Source organism: Pelobates fuscus, chromosome 2 (assembly GCF_036172605.1).
Source record: "Pelobates fuscus isolate aPelFus1 chromosome 2, aPelFus1.pri, whole genome shotgun sequence".
NCBI lineage: Eukaryota > Metazoa > Chordata > Amphibia > Anura > Pelobatidae > Pelobates > Pelobates fuscus.
The window spans coordinates 16,346,590-16,362,393 of NC_086318.1; the positions used below are offsets into that span (position 1 = coordinate 16,346,590).

At 43.0% G+C, this 15,804-nt stretch overlaps 16 non-coding genes across 16 annotated transcripts; all 16 read left to right on the forward strand.

The window, feature by feature from the left end:
* The first annotated feature begins 534 nt into the window (after positions 1-534).
* TRNAV-AAC (transfer RNA valine (anticodon AAC)) lies at positions 535-607 on the forward strand. Its single transcript has one exon. It is a non-coding gene; the product is annotated as a tRNA-Val (tRNA).
* Positions 608-1,657: 1,050 nt separating this feature from the next.
* On the forward strand, positions 1,658-1,730 carry TRNAV-CAC (transfer RNA valine (anticodon CAC)). The gene has a single exon. It is a non-coding gene; the product is annotated as a tRNA-Val (tRNA).
* A 299-nt stretch (positions 1,731-2,029) lies between these two features.
* TRNAV-AAC (transfer RNA valine (anticodon AAC)) lies at positions 2,030-2,102 on the forward strand. Its single transcript has one exon. It is a non-coding gene; the product is annotated as a tRNA-Val (tRNA).
* Positions 2,103-3,153: 1,051 nt separating this feature from the next.
* On the forward strand, positions 3,154-3,226 carry TRNAV-CAC (transfer RNA valine (anticodon CAC)). Its single transcript has one exon. It is a non-coding gene; the product is annotated as a tRNA-Val (tRNA).
* Positions 3,227-3,526: 300 nt separating this feature from the next.
* On the forward strand, positions 3,527-3,599 carry TRNAV-AAC (transfer RNA valine (anticodon AAC)). The gene has a single exon. It is a non-coding gene; the product is annotated as a tRNA-Val (tRNA).
* A 1,050-nt stretch (positions 3,600-4,649) lies between these two features.
* On the forward strand, positions 4,650-4,722 carry TRNAV-CAC (transfer RNA valine (anticodon CAC)). Its single transcript has one exon. It is a non-coding gene; the product is annotated as a tRNA-Val (tRNA).
* Positions 4,723-5,022: 300 nt separating this feature from the next.
* TRNAV-AAC (transfer RNA valine (anticodon AAC)) lies at positions 5,023-5,094 on the forward strand. Its single transcript has one exon. It is a non-coding gene; the product is annotated as a tRNA-Val (tRNA).
* Positions 5,095-6,506: 1,412 nt separating this feature from the next.
* On the forward strand, positions 6,507-6,579 carry TRNAV-UAC (transfer RNA valine (anticodon UAC)). The gene has a single exon. It is a non-coding gene; the product is annotated as a tRNA-Val (tRNA).
* Positions 6,580-8,002: 1,423 nt separating this feature from the next.
* On the forward strand, positions 8,003-8,075 carry TRNAV-AAC (transfer RNA valine (anticodon AAC)). Its single transcript has one exon. It is a non-coding gene; the product is annotated as a tRNA-Val (tRNA).
* Positions 8,076-8,993: 918 nt separating this feature from the next.
* TRNAV-CAC (transfer RNA valine (anticodon CAC)) lies at positions 8,994-9,066 on the forward strand. Its single transcript has one exon. It is a non-coding gene; the product is annotated as a tRNA-Val (tRNA).
* Positions 9,067-10,060: 994 nt separating this feature from the next.
* TRNAV-AAC (transfer RNA valine (anticodon AAC)) lies at positions 10,061-10,133 on the forward strand. The gene has a single exon. It is a non-coding gene; the product is annotated as a tRNA-Val (tRNA).
* A 1,930-nt stretch (positions 10,134-12,063) lies between these two features.
* TRNAV-CAC (transfer RNA valine (anticodon CAC)) lies at positions 12,064-12,136 on the forward strand. The gene has a single exon. It is a non-coding gene; the product is annotated as a tRNA-Val (tRNA).
* A 299-nt stretch (positions 12,137-12,435) lies between these two features.
* TRNAV-AAC (transfer RNA valine (anticodon AAC)) lies at positions 12,436-12,508 on the forward strand. The gene has a single exon. It is a non-coding gene; the product is annotated as a tRNA-Val (tRNA).
* A 1,050-nt stretch (positions 12,509-13,558) lies between these two features.
* TRNAV-CAC (transfer RNA valine (anticodon CAC)) lies at positions 13,559-13,631 on the forward strand. The gene has a single exon. It is a non-coding gene; the product is annotated as a tRNA-Val (tRNA).
* Positions 13,632-14,921: 1,290 nt separating this feature from the next.
* Positions 14,922-14,994, forward strand: TRNAV-CAC (transfer RNA valine (anticodon CAC)). The gene has a single exon. It is a non-coding gene; the product is annotated as a tRNA-Val (tRNA).
* A 299-nt stretch (positions 14,995-15,293) lies between these two features.
* On the forward strand, positions 15,294-15,366 carry TRNAV-UAC (transfer RNA valine (anticodon UAC)). The gene has a single exon. It is a non-coding gene; the product is annotated as a tRNA-Val (tRNA).
* Positions 15,367-15,804: the final 438 nt, after the last annotated feature.

The following is a 15,804-nucleotide window of genomic DNA, read 5'->3' on the forward strand; positions in this document are numbered from 1 at the left end:
AACAGTTTGAAGCACAATTTTGCAACAAGCTAGGACAAAAAATTCCTTCTTGACCCCAGAATGGCAGTCAGATTTATCCTTGAATCAAGCAGTTATTACCCTACATTGAAAGATATGCAGCACATTCCCCCAATTTTCCTGCGCAAAGTCGTCATTGTGGCAGTTTCTGTAGTGTAGTGGTTATCACGTTCGCCTCACATGCGAAAGGTCCCATGTTCGAAACCTGGCAGAAACATTATTTAATTTTTGCTAAATCTGCTGACGTTAGAAGTCTTCTGAATTGGAAATGCACCTGCTTGACTATGAATCCAAAAATCACGTATACTCGGCAAGACGTAAGCGATCTGTTAGCTGAATAAAGTGGTTTCCAAAAACCTGAAGCTAATGTTGTCTGAGAAAAAGCTGAATTGCACTCATTAAATCAGCATGCGCCATGTGCAAGTACCGAATGCAAGACAGCATTTTCTGTCTTGCATTCAGTGCTTGCACATGGCGCATGCTACTCCGGTCTCAACAGGGATGTGCACAGCTGTAGTTTCTGTAGTGTAGTGGTTATCACGTTCGCCTAACACGCGAAAGGTCCCCGGTTTGAAACCGGGCAGAAACAATGCTTTCTTTCCGTTTTGGATTCCTTTTTGTTAGAATGCGGCTTTTCGAAGTCTCTTTGCAAATTTCAAGTGCATCTGTTCTTTTTGTCATATTCCCTACAATGGGAGAAGGGTTTTGTGCAAAAATCACCGTCGACAAAAGCAAAACTCATGCTCGCTGTACTTTCAGAGATGGATTTTCGACTAAAAATGCAAGAAAATCATGTTTACTCACATGAGCGATCAGCTTGCTGAATAGAGTTGTGGCGAAAGTGACCTCGCCACTGGTTTTTGGAGAGGAATATTTGCCAACCTTTTGCTCTGTGACTATGGTCCCTTTTAATTTGTTTTGGCTGAGAGACCCTATTTGTGGCCATTGGGACTTTAGACAATGGTTCTTCGAACTCCCGAACAGTCGACGTGGCCGCCATTCGACATTGGAACACGCGGTGGCGGCCATCTTGTTCGCATTGACTTAAACCACGAATACACTTCAAGGGGACTTTTCCGCGAATGCCCTGGAGCTATTTTCGGCATGAAAACCTCGCGGTTCTAGGTCAGTCCTCCAGCGGCACTTAGCCGCCAATCTATGGAACTGTTTTGGGCATGAAATCCCGGGTTCGCCTGGGCAAAATTATGACTTCTATGAAATTTCTGAACCCCTGATCTGATCCAGGTGATTTTCGGATATGTCGCTCACCCAGATCAGAGCTGTCGGGTGATGTAACATTTATGGGGATATGTTGTGTTTTGGGCCACTTATGGTACTTTAGAAAAATGTGCGTTTTCTATTTTTTTCTGCCTGGGGATAATTAAGTTAATGCATTAACTGCCTTAATTATATCACAGGCAGAGGGGAGGGATTGTTTGCTGTATGTGTGTAGGTTTGGAAATGATTGACTGGACAGATCAAACTTTTGCCAAGAATACAATTTCACATCAACAGACTGTTTTCTTCTTCTATGTATGTTGAAGGAAATAGGCATTTGAATCTGGGGACTTTTTAAATACGATGGGTATGCAGCAAACACATTCCCCCAATTTTCCTGCGCAAATTCGGCATTGTGGCAGTTTCTGTAGTGTAGTGGTTATCACGTTCGCCTCACACGCGAAAGGTCCCAGGTTCGAAACCTGGCAGAAACATTATTTAATTTTTGCTAAATCTGCCGACGTTAGAAGTCTTCTGAATTGGAAATGCACCTGCTTGACTATGAATCCAAAAATCACGTATACTCGGCAAGACGTAAGCGATCTATTAGCTGAATAAAGTGGTTTCCAAAAACCTGAAGCCAATGTTGTCTGAGAAAAAGCTGAATTGCACTCATTAAATCAGCATGCGCCATGTGTAAGTACCGAATGCAAGACAGCATTTTCTGTCTTGCATTCAGTGCTTGCACATGGCGCATGCTACTCCGGTCTCAACATGGATGTGCACAGCTGTAGTTTCTGTAGTGTAGTGGTTATCACGTTCGCCTAACACGTGAAAGGTCCCTGGTTCGAAACCGGGCAGAAACATTGCTTTTGTTCTGTTTTGGATTCCTTTTTGTTAGAATGCGGCTTTTCGAAGTCTCTTTGCAAATTTCAAGTGCATCTGTTCCTTTTGTCATATTCCCTACAATGGGAGAAGGGTTTTGTGCAAAAATCACCGTCGACAAAAGCAAAACTCATGATCGCTGTACTTTCAGAGATGGATTTTCTACTAAAAATGCAAGAAAATCATGTTTACTCACATGAGCGATCAGCTTGCTGAATAGAGTTGTGGCGAAAGTGACCTCGCCACTGGTTTTTGGAGAGGAATATTTGCCAACCTTTTGCTCTGTGACTATGGCCCCTTTTAATTTGTTTTGGCTGAGAGACCCTATTTGTGGCCATTGTGACTTTAGACAATGGTTCTTCGAACTCCCGAACAGTCGACGTGGCCGCCATTCGACATTGGAACACGCGGTGGCGGCCATCTTGTTCGCATTGACTTAAACCACGAATAGACTTCAAGGGGACTTTGCCGCGAATGCCCTGGAGCTATTTTCGGCATGAGAACCTTGCGGTTCCAGGTCGGTCCTCCAGCGGCACTTAGCCGCCAATCTATGGAACTGTTTTGGGCATGAAATCCCGGGTTCGCCTGGGCAAAATTATGACTTCTATGAAATTTCTGAACCCCTAATCTGATCTGGGTGATTTTTGGATATGTCGCTCACCCAGATCAGAGCTGTCGGGTGATGTAACATTTATGGGGATATGTTGTGTTTTGGGCCACTTATGGTACTTTAGAAAAATGTGCGTTTTTTTATTTTTTTCTGCCTGGGGATAATTAAGTTAATGCATTAACTGCCTTAATTATATCACAGGCAGAGGGGAGGGATTGTTTACTGTATGTGTGTAGGTTTGGAAATGATTGACTGGACAGATCAAACTTTTGCCAAGAATACAATTTCACATCAACAGACTGTTTTCTTCTTCTATGTATGTTGAAGGAAATAGGCATTTGAATCTGGGGACTTTTTAAATACGATGGGTATGCAGCAAACACATTCCCCCAATTTTCCTGCGCAAAGTGGGCATTGTGGCAGTTTTTGTAGTGTAGTGGTTATCACGTTCGCCTCACACGCGAAAGGTCCCAGGTTCAAAACCTGGCAGAAACGTTATTTAATTTTTGCTAAATCTGCTGATGTTAGAAGTCTTCTGAATTGGAAATGCACCTGCTTGACTATGAATCCAAAAATCACGTATACTCGGCAAGACATAAGCGATCTGTTAGCTGAATAAAGTGGTTTCCAAAAACCTGAAGCTAATGTTGTCTGAGAAAAAGCTGAATTGCACTCATTAAATCAGCATGCGCCATGTGCAAGTACCGAATGCAAGTACAGCATTTTCTGTCTTGCATTCAGTGCTTGCACATGGTGCATGCTACTCCGGTCTCAACAGGGATGTGCACAGCTGTAGTTTCTGTAGTGTAGTGGTTATCACGTTCGCCTAACACGCGAAAGGTCCCCGGTTCGAAAACGGGCAGAAACATTGCTTTCGTTCCGTTTTGGATTCCTTTTTGTTAGAATGCGGCTTTTCGAAGTCTCTTTGCAAATTTCAAGTGCATCTGTTCTTTTTGTCATATTCCCTACAATGGGAGAAGGGTTTTGTGCAAAAATCACCGTCGACAAAAGCAAAACTCATGCTCGCTGTACTTTCAGAGATGGATTTTCTACTAAAAATGCAAGAAAATCATGTTTACTCACATGAGCGTTCAGCTTGCCGAATAGAGTTGTGGCGAAAGTGACCTCGCCACTGGTATTTGGAGAGGAATATTTGCCAACCTTTTGCTCTGTGACTATGGCCCCTTTTAATTTGTTTTGGCTGAGAGACCCTATTTGTGGCCATTGGGACTTTAGACAATGGTTCTTCGAACTCCCGAACAGTCGACGTGGCCGCCATTCGACATTGGAACACGCGGTGGCGGCCATCTTGTTCGCATTGACTTAAACCACGAATAGACTTCAAGGGGACTTTGCCGCGAATGCCCTGGAGCTATTTTCGGCATGAAAACCTTGCGGTTCCAGGTCGGTCCTCCAGCGGCACTTAGCCGCCAATCTATGGAACTGTTTTGGGCATGAAATCCCGGGTTCGCCTGGGCAAAATTATGACTTCTATGAAATTTCTGAACCCCTGATCTGATCTGGGTGATTTTCGGATATGTCGCTCACCCAGATCAGAGCTGTCGGGTGATGTAACATTTATGGGGATATGTTGTGTTTTGGGCCACTTATGGTACTTTAGAAAAATGTGCGTTTTTTATTTTTTTCTGCCTGGGGATAATTAAGTTAATGCATTAACTGCCTTAATTATATCACAGGCAGAGGGGAGGGATTGTTTACTGTATGTGTGTAGGTTTGGAAATGATTGACTGGACAGATAAAACTTTTGCCAAGAATACAATTTCACATCAACAGACTGTTTTCTTCTTCTATGCATGTTGAAGGAAATAGGCATTTGAATCTAGGGACTTTTTAAATACGATGGGTATGCAGCAAACACATTCCCCCAATTTTCCTGCGCAAAGTCAGCATTGTGGCAGTTTTTGTAGTGTAGTGGTTATCACGTTCGCCTCACACGCGAAAGGTCCCAGGTTCGAAACCTGGCAGAAACATTATTTAATTTTTGCTAAATCTGCTGACGTTAGAAGTCTTCTGAATTGGAAATGCACCTGCTTGACTATGAATCCAAAAATCACGTATACTCGGCAAGACATAAGCGATCTGTTAGCTGAATAAAGTGGTTTCCAAAAACCTGAAGCTAATGTTGTCTGAGAAAAAGCTGAATTGCACTCATTAAATCAGCATGCGCCATGTGCAAGTACCGAATGCAAGTACAGCATTTTCAGTCTTGCATTCAGTGCTTGCACATGGCGCATGCTACTCCCGTCTCAACAGGGATGTGCACAGCTGTAGTTTCTGTAGTGTAGTGGTTATCACGTTCGTCTAACACGCGAAAGTTCCCGGTTCGAAACCGGGCAGAAACATTGCTTTCGTTCCGTTTTGGATTCCTTTTTGTTAGAATGCGGCTTTTCGAAGTCTCTTTGCAAATTTCAAGTGCATCTGTTCTTTTTGTCATATTCCCTACAATGGGAGAAGGGTTTTGTGCAAAAATCACCGTCGACAAAAGCAAAACCCATGCTCGCTGTACTTTCAGAGATGGATTTTCTACTTAAAATGCAAGAAAATCATGTTTACTCACATGAGCGATCAGCTTGCCGAATAGAGTTGTGGCGAAAGTGACCTCGCCACTGGTTTTTGGAGAGGAATATTTGCCAACCTTTTGCTCTGTGACTATGGCCCCGTTTAATTTGTTTTGGCTGAGAGACCCTATTTGTGGCCATTGTGACTTTAGACAATGGTTCTTCGAACTCCCGAACAGTCGACGTGGCCGCCTTTCGACATTGGAACACGCGGTGGCGGCCATCTTGTTCGCATTGACTTAAACCACGAATAGACTTCAAGGGGACTTTTCCGCGAATGCCCTGGAGCTATTTTCGGCATGAAAACCTTGCGGTTCCAGGTCGGTCCTCCAGCGGCACTTAGCCGCCAATCTATGGAATTGTTTTGGACATGAAATCCCGGGTTCGCCTGGGCAAAATTATGACTTCTATGAAATTTCTGAACCCCTGATCTGATCTGGGTGATTTTCGGATATGTCGCTCACCCAGATCAGAGCTGTCGGGTGATGTAACATTTATGGGGATATGTTGTGTTTTGGGCCACTTATGGTACTTTAGAAAAATGTGCGTTTTTTATTTTTTTCTGCCTGGGGATAATTAAGTTAATGCATTAACTGCCTTAATTATATCACAGGCAGAGGGGAGGGATTGTTTACTGTATGTGTGTAGGTTTGGAAATGATTGACTGGACAGATCAAACTTTTGCCAAGAATACAATTTCACATCAACAGACTGTTTTCTTCTTCTATGTATGTTGAAGGAAATAGGCATTTGAATCTGGGGACTTTTTAAATACGATGGGTATGCAGCAAACACATTCCCCCAATTTTCCTGCGCAAAGTGGGCATTGTGTAGTGTAGTGGTTATCACGTTCGCCTCACACGCGAAAGGTCCCAGGTTCGAAACCTGGCAGAAACATTATGTAATTTTTGCTCAATCTGCTTACGTTAGAAGTCTTCTGAATTGGAAATGCACCTGCTTGACTATGAATCCAAAAATCACGTATACTCGGCAAGACGTAAGCAATCTGTTAGCTGAATAAAGTGGTTTCCAAAAACCTGAAGCTAATGTTGTCTGAGAAAAAGCTGAATTGCACTCATTAAATCAGCATGCGCCATGTGCAAGTACCGAATGCAAGACAGCATTTTCTGTCTTGCATTCAGTGCTTGCACATGGCGCATGCTACTCTGGTCTCAACAGAGATGTGCTCAGCTGTAGTTTCTGTAGTGTAGTGGTTATCACGTTCGCCTTACACGCGAAAGGTCCCCGGTTCGAAACCGGGCAGAAACATTGCTTTTGTTCTGTTTTGGATTCCTTTTTGTTAGAATGCGGCTTTTCGAAGTCTCTTTGCAAATTTCAAGTGCATCTGTTCTTTTTGTCATATTCCCTACAATGGGAGAAGGGTTTTGTGCAAAAATCACCGTCGACAAAAGCAAAACTCATGCTCGCTGTACTTTCAGCGATGGATTTTCTACTAAAAATGCAAGAAAATCATGTTTACTCACATGAGCGATCAGCTTGCCGAATAGAGTTGTGGCGAAAGTGACCTCGCCACTGGTTTTTGGAGAGGAATATTTGCCAACCTTTTGCTCTGTGACTATGGCCCCTTTTAATTTGTTTTGGCTGAGAGACCCTATTTGTGGCCATTGGGACTTTAGACAATGGTTTTTCGAACTCCCGAACAGTCGACGTGGCCGCCATTCGACATTGGAACACGCGGTGGCGGCCATCTTGTTCGCATTGACTTAAACCACGAATAGACTTCAAGGGGACTTTGCCGCGAATGCCCTGGAGCTATTTTCGGCATGAAAACCTCGCGGTTCCAGGTCGGTCCTCCAGCGGCACTTAGCCGCCAATCTATGGAACTGTTTTGAGCATGAAATCCCGGGTTCGCATGGGCAAAATTATGACTTCTATGAAATTTCTGAACCCTTGATCTGATCTGGGTGATTTTCGGATTTGTCGCTCACCCAGATCAGAGCTGTCGGGTGATGTAACATTTATGGGGATATGTTGTGTTTTGGGCCACTTATGGTACTTTAGAAAAATTTGCGTTTTTTTTTTTTTTCTGCCTGGGGATAATTAAGTTAATGCATTAACTGCCTTAATTATATCACAGGCAGAGGGGAGGGATTGTTTGCTGTATGTGTGTAGGTTTGGAAATGATTGACTGGACAGATCAAACTTTTGCCAAGAATACAATTTCACATCAACAGACTGTTTTCTTCTTCTATGTATGTTGAAGGAAATAGGCATTTGAATCTGGGGACTTTTTAAAATACGATGGGTATGCAGCAAACACATTCCCCCAATTTTCCTGCGCAAAGTCGGCATTGTGGCAGTTTCTGTAGTGTAGTGGTTATCACGTTCGCCTCACACGCAAAAGGTCCCAGGTTCGAAACCTGGCAGAAAAATTATGTAATTTTTGCTAAATCTGCTGACGTTAGAAGTCTTCTGAATTGGAAATGCACCTGCTTGACTATGAATCCAAAAATCACGTATACTCGGCAAGACGTAAGCGATCTGTTAGCTGAATAAAGTGGTTTCCAAAAACCTGAAGCTAATGTTGTCTGAGAAAAAGCTGAATTGCACTCATTAAATCAGCATGCGCCATGTGCAAGTACCGAATGCAAGACAGCATTTTCTGTCTTGCATTCAGTGCTTGCACATGGCGCATGCTACTCCGGTCTCAACAGGTATGTGCACAGCTGTAGTTTCTGTAGTGTAGTGGTTATCACGTTCGCCTAACACGCGAAAGGTCCCCGGTTCGAACCCGGGCAGAAACATTGCTTTCGTTCCGTTTTGGATTCCTTTTTGTTAGAATGCGGCTTTTCGAAGTCTCTTTGCAAATTTCAAGTGCATCTGTTCTTTTTGTCATATTCCCTACAATGGGAGAAGGGTTTTGTGCAAAAATCACCGTCGACAAAAGCAAAACTCATGCTCGCTGTACTTTCAGAGATGGATTTTCTACTAAAAATGCAAGAAAATCATGTTTACTCACATGAGCGATCAGCTTGCTGAATAGAGTTGTGGCGAAAGTGACCTCGCCACTGGTTTTTGGAGAGGAATATTTGCCAACCTTTTGCTCTGTGAAAATGGCCCCTTTTAATTTGTTTTGGCTGAGAGACCCTATTTGTGGCCATTGGGACTTTAGACAATGGTTCTTCGAACTCCCGAACAGTCGACGTGGCCGCCATTCGACATTGGCACTTAGCCGCCAATCTATGGAACTGTTTTGGGCATGAAATCCCGGGTTCGCCTGGGCAAAATTATGACTTCTATGAAATTTCTGAACCCCTGATCTGATCTGGGTGATTTTCGGATATGTCGCTCACCCAGATCAGAACTGTCGGGTGATGTAACATTTATGTGGATATGTTGTGTTTTGGGCCACTTATGGTACTTTAGAAAAATGTGCATTTTTTATTTTTTCTGCCTGGGGATAATTAAGTTAATGCATTAACTGCCTTAATTATATCACAGGCAGAGGGGAGGGATTGTTTGCTGTATGTGTGTAGGTTTGGAAATGATTGACTGGACAGATCAAACTTTTGCCAAGAATACAATTTCACATCAACAGACTGTTTTCTTCTTCTATGTATGTTGAAGGAAATAGGCATTTGAATCTGGGGACTTTTTAAATACGATGGGTATGCAGCAAACACATTCCCCCAATTTTCCTGTGCAAAGTCAGCATTGTGGCAGTTTCTGTAGTGTAGTGGTTATCACATTCGCCTCACATGCGAAAGGTCCCAGGTTCGAAACCTGGCAGAAACATTATTATATTATATTGTTCGCATTGACTTAAACCACGAATAGACTTCAAGGGGACTTTGCCGCGAATGCCCTGGAGCTATTTTCGGCATGAAAACCTCGTGGTTCCAGGTCGGTCCTCCAGCGGCACTTAGCCGCCAATCTATGGAACTGTTTTGGGCATGAAATCCCGGGTTCGCCTGGGCAAAATTATGACTTCTATGAAATTTCTGAACCCCTGATCTGATCTGGGTGATTTTCGGATATGTCGCTCACCCAGATCAGAGCTGTCGGGTGATGTAACATTTATGGGGATATGTTGTATTTTGGGCCACTTATGGTACTTTAGAAAAATGTGCGTTTTTAAATTTTTTCTGCCTGGGGATAATTAAGTTAATGCATTAACTGCCTTAATTATATCACAGGCAGAGGGGAGGGATTGTTTACTGTATGTGTGTAGGTTTGGAAATGATTGACTGGACAGATCAAACTTTTGCCAAGAATACAATTTCACATCAACAGACTGTTTTCTTCTTCTATGTATGTTGAAGGAAATAGGCATTTGAATCTGGGGACTTTTTAAATACGATGGGTATGCAGCAAACACATTCCCCCAATTTTCCTGCGCAAAGTCAGCATTGTGGCAGTTTCTGTAGTGTAGTGGTTGTCACGTTCGCCTCACACGTGAAAGATCCCAGGTTCGAAACCTGGCAGAAACATTATTTAATTTTTGCTAAGTCTGCCGACGTTAGAAGTCTTCTGAATTGGAAATGCACCTGCTTGACTATGAATCCAAAAATCACGTATACTCGGCAAGACGTAAGCGATCTGTTAGCTGAATAAAGTGGTTTCCAAAAACCTGAAGCTAATGTTGTCTGAGAAAAAGCTGAATTGCACTCATTAAATCAGCATGCGCCATGTGCAAGTACCGAATGCAAGACAGCATTTTCTGTCTTGCATTCAGTGCTTGCACATGGCGCATGCTACTCCGGTCTCAACAGGGATGTGCACAGCTGTAGTTTCTGTAGTGTAGTGGTTATCACGTTCGCCTAACACGCGAAAGGTCCCCGATTCGAAACCGGGCAGAAACATTGCTTTTGTTCCGTTTTGGATTCCTTTTTGTTAGAATGCGGCTTTTCGAAGTCTCTTTGCAAATTTCAAGTGCATCTGTTCTTTTTGTCATATTCCCTACAATGGGAGAAGGGTTTTGTGCAAAAATCACCGTCGACAAAAGCAAAACTCATGCTCGCTGTATTTTCAGAGATGGATTTTCTACTAAAAATGCAAGAAAATCATGTTGTAACGGATCGCCTGGCACCCCGACCGGGTACCTCCGTTAATGGATGCTCCTAGCGCTTTCTGAGGACTCCAAGCACTCTGGCAGACACCACAATCACCGAATCCGAGAAACCTTTAAATTCTCCCAAGCATATGAATGCTGTAGACCATTGAATAGGAACCATACGAATAGGCTTGTACTCCTAGCAGTCAACTGGAACAGCATGCAATAAATCCTTCCCCCAATAATGAGACGACACATCACTTTGAGGGTAAAACAGGAACTCTGGACTGGCTCATCCAGCCTGGCTTTTATTTCCAACTCACACATACAGGCCACACTCAGGGGGAGGCATAAAAGAACCAATGACATAGATGTTACCTCCCACACATCCCCTCCCCTTAGTGTGACACATAATCCCATTATGCATACAGTGTAAAATATACTTTTACACAACTTTCATAACTTTAAAACCATACATCACATTCACATAAAAATACATATCCACAATCAATCCATTCAGGGGAACAACATATTAAAAAATGGCATGAATCCGACCAGGGGTTCAAAAGTTACTAAAAGTATCTTTTGTTCCTTTCTGGCTGGCAGAAAAACATCCCCACAATGCACCCTGGTTTCCTCCCTTCTGCCCTGGAGTTAATTGGAGAAGTAATCCAATTACCCAGGACTAAAGGCAGACTCCATTAACCACATGGTTGCAAAACAACATAAAACACTTTAAAATACATAAAGTCACATTTACACATAACACACAGACATTTCACCTATCCCCAGATAGCTGGGATCTGCACGCACAAAACTACCGAATAGCGCGCAGATCCTACTCACACAGTACAATTGCCATGGAGCTAAAGTCTTTCCCATAGTCTTTCATTATATGAATAGGCTCCATGGTATGGCTATCTGGGGTATCACATTCCCATAAAGTCTGGTCCATAGTCCAAAGGCAGGAGGCGGGCAATCAGCCCCCTCCAAGGACACGTGGCGAGGTCGGTTTCGCCACACATGTTTACTCACATGAGCGATCAGCTTGCTGAATAGAGTTGTGGCGAAAGTGACCTCGCCACTGGTTTTTGGAGAGGAATATTTGCCAACCTTTTGCTCTGTGACTATGGCCCCTTTTAATTTGTTTTGGCTGAGAGACCCTATTTGTGGCCATTGGGACTTTAGACAATGGTTCTTCGAACTCCCGAACAGTCGACGTGGCCGTCATTCGACATTGGCACTTAGCCGCCAATCTATGGAACTGTTTTGGGCATGAAATCCCGGGTTCGCCTGGGCAAAATTATGACTTCTATGAAATTTCTGAACCCCTGATCTGATCTGGGTGATTTTCGGATATGTCGCTCACCCAGATCAAAGCTGTCGGGTGATGTAACATTTATGGGGATATGTTGTGTTTTGGGCCACTTATGGTACTTTAGAAAAATGTGCGTTTTTAATTTTTTACTGCCTGGGGATAATTAAGTTAATGCATTAACTGCCTTAATTATATCACAGGCAGAGGGGAGGGATTGTTTGCTGTATGTGTGTAGGTTTGGAAATGATTGACTGGACAGATCAAACTTTTGCCAAGAATACAATTTCACATCAACAGACTGTTTTCTTCTTCTATGTATGTTGAAGGAAATAGGCATTTGAATCTGGGGACTTTTTAAATACGATGGTTATGCAGCAAACACATTCCCCCAATTTTCCTGCGCGAAGTCGGCATTGTGGCAGTTTCTGTAGTGTAGTGGTTATCACGTTCGCCTCACACGCGGAAGGTCCCAGGTTCGAAACCTGGCAGAAACATTATTTAATTTTTGCTAAATCTGCCGACGTTAGAAGTCTTCTGAATTGGAAATGCACCTGCTTGACTATGAATCCAAAAATCACGTATACTCGGCAAGACGTAAGCAATCTGTTAGCTGAATAAAGTGGTTTCCAAAAACCTGAAGCTAATGTTGTCTGAGAAAAAGCTGAATTGCACTCATTAAATCAGCATGCGCCATGTGCAAGTACCGAATGCAAGACAGCATTTTCTGTCTTGCATTCAGTGCTTGCACATGGCGCATGCTACTCCGGTCTCAACAGGGATGTGCACAGCTGTAGTTTCTGTAGTGTAGTGGTTATCACGTTTGCCTAACACGCGAAAGGTCCCCGGTTCGAAACCGGGCAGAAACATTGCTTTTGTTCCGTTTTGGATTCCTTTTTGTTAGAATGCGGCTTTTCGAAGTTTTTTTGCAAATTTCAAGTGCATCTGTTCTTTTTGTCATATTCCCTACAATGGGAGAAGGGTTTTGTGCAAAAATCACCGTCGACAAAAGCAAAACTCATGCTCGCTGTACTTTCAGAGATGGATTTTCTACTAAAAATGCAAGAAAATCATGTTTACTCACATGAGCGATCAGCTTGCTGAATAGAGTTGTGGCGAAAGTGACCTCTCCACTGGTTTTTGGAGAGGAATATTTGCCAACCTTTTGCTCTGTGACTATGGCCCCTTTTAATTTGTTTTGGCTGAGAGACCCTATTTGTGGCCATTGGGACTTTAGACAATGGTTCTTCGAACTCCCGAACAGTCGACGTGGCCGCCATTCGACATTGGAACACGCGGTGGCGGCCATCTTGTTCTTATTGACTTAAACCACGAATAGAGTTCAAGGGGACTTTACCGCGAATGCCCTGGAGCTATTTTCGGCATGAAAACCTCGTGGTTCCCGGTCGGTCCTCCAGCGGCACTTAGCCGCCAATCTATGGAACTGTTTTGGGCATGAAATCCCGGGTTCGCCTGGGCAAAATTATGACTTCTATGAAATTTCTGAACCCCTGATCTGATCTGGGTGATTTTCGGATATGTCGCTCACCCAGATAAGAACTGTCGGGTGATGTAACATTTATGTGGATATGTTGTGTTTTGGGCCACTTATGGTACTTTAGAAAAATGTGCGTTTTTTATTTTTTTCTGCCTGGGGATAATTAAGTTAATGCATTAACTGCCTTAATTATATCACAGACAGAGGGGAGGGATTGTTTACTGTATGTGTGTAGGTTTGGAAATGATTGACTGGACAGATCAAACTTTTGCCAAGAATACAATTTCACATCAACAGACTGTTTTCTTCTTCTATGTATGTTGAAGGAAATAGGCATTTGAATCTGGGGACTTTTTAAATACGATGGGTATGCAGCAAACACATTCCCCCAATTTTCCTGCGCAAAGTCGGCATTGTGGCAGTTTCTGTAGTGTAGTGGTTGTCACGTTCGCCTCACACGCGAAAGGTCCCAGGTTCGAAACCTGGCAGAAACATTATTTAATTTTTGCTAAATCTGCCGACGTTAGAAGTCTTCTGAATTGGAAATGCACCTGCTTGACTATGAATCCAAAAATCACGTATACTCGGCAAGACGTAAGCGATCTGTTAGCTGAATAAAGTGGTTTCCAAAAACCTGAAGCTAATGTTGTCTGAGAAAAAGCTGAATTGCACTCATTAAATCAGCATGCGCCATGTGCAAGTACCGAATGCAAGACAGCATTTTCTGTCTTGCATTCAGTGCTTGCACATGGCGCATGCTACTCCGGTCTCAACAGGGATGTGCACAGCTGTAGTTTCTGTAGTGTAGTGGTTATCACGTTCGCCTAACATGCGAAAGGTCCCCGATTTGAAACTGGGCAGAAACATTGCTTTTGTTCCGTTTTGGATTCCTTTTTGTTAGAATGCGGCTTTTCGAAGTCTCTTTGCAAATTTCAAGTGCATCTGTTCTTTTTGTCATATTCCCTACAATGGGAGAAGGGTTTTGTGCAAAAATCACCGTCGACAAAAGCAAAACTCATGCTCGCTGTATTTTCAGAGATGGATTTTCTACTAAAATGCAAGAAAATCATGTTTACTCACATGAGCGATCAGCTTGCTGAAAAGAGTTGTGGCGAAAGTGACCTCGCCACTGGTTTTTGGAGAGGAATATTTGCCAACCTTTTGCTCTGTGACTATGGCCCCTTTTAATTTGTTTTGGCTGAGAGACACTATTTGTGGCCATTGGGACTTTAGACAATGGTTCTTCGAACTCCCGAACAGTCGACGTGGCCGCCATTCGACATTGGCACTTAGCCGCCAATCTATGGAACTGTTTTGGGCATGAAATCCCGGGTTCGCCTGGGCAAAATTATGACTTCTATGAAATTTCTGAACCCCTGATCTGATCTGGGTGATTTTCGGATATGTCACTCACCCAGATCAAAGCTGTCGGGTGATGTAACATTTATGGGGATATGTTGTGTTTTGGGCCACTTATGGTACTTTAGAAAAATGTGCGTTTTTAATTTTTTACTGCCTGGGGATAATTAAGTTAATGCATTAACTGCCTTAATTATATCACAGGCAGAGGGGAGGGATTGTTTGCTGTATGTGTGTAGGTTTGGAAATGATTGACTGGACAGATCAAACTTTTGCCAAGAATACAATTTCACATCAACAGACTGTTTTCTTCTTCTATGTATGTTGAAGGAAATAGGCATTTGAATCTGGGGACTTTTTAAATACGATGGGTATGCAGCAAACACATTCCCCCAATTTTCCTGCGCAAAGTCGGCATTGTGGCAGTTTCTGTAGTGTAGTGGTTATCACGTTCGCCTCACACGCGAAAGGTCCCAGGTTCGAAACCTGGCAGAAACATTATTTAATTTTTGCTAAATCTGCCGACGTTAGAAGTCTTCTGAATTGGAAATGCACCTGCTTGACTATGAATCCAAAAATCACGTATACTCGGCAAGACGTAAGCGATCTGTTAGCTGAATAAAGTGGTTTCCAAAAACCTGAAGCTAATGTTGTCTGAGAAAAAGCTGAATTGCACTCATTAAATCAGCATGCGCCATGTGCAAGTACCGAATGCAAGACAGCATTTTCTGTCTTGCATTCAGTGCTTGCACATGGCGCATGCTACTCCGGTCTCAACAGGGATGTGCACAGCTGTAGTTTCTGTAGTGTAGTGGTTATCACGTTCGCCTTACACGCGAAAGGTCCCCGGTTCGAAACCGGGCAGAAACATTGATTTTGTTCCGTTTTGGATTCCTTTTTGTTAGAATGCGGCTTTTCGAAGTTTTTTTGCAAATTTCAAGTGCATCTGTTCTTTTTGTCATATTCCCTACAATGGGAGAAGGGTTTTGTGCAAAAATCACCGTCGACAAAAGCAAAACTCATGCTCGCTGTTTTGGGCATGAAATCCCGGGTTCGCCTGGGCAAAATTATGACTTCTATGAAATTTCTGAACCTCTGGTCTGATCTGGGTGATTTTCGGATATGTCGCTCACCCAGATCAGAACTGTCGGGTGATGTAACATTTATGTGGATATGTTGTGTTTTGGGCCACTTATGGTACTTTAGAAAAATGTGCGTTTTTTATTTTTTTCTGCCTGGGGATAATTAAGTTAATGCATTAACTGCCTTAATTATATCACAGGCAGAGGGGAGGGATAGTTTGCTGTA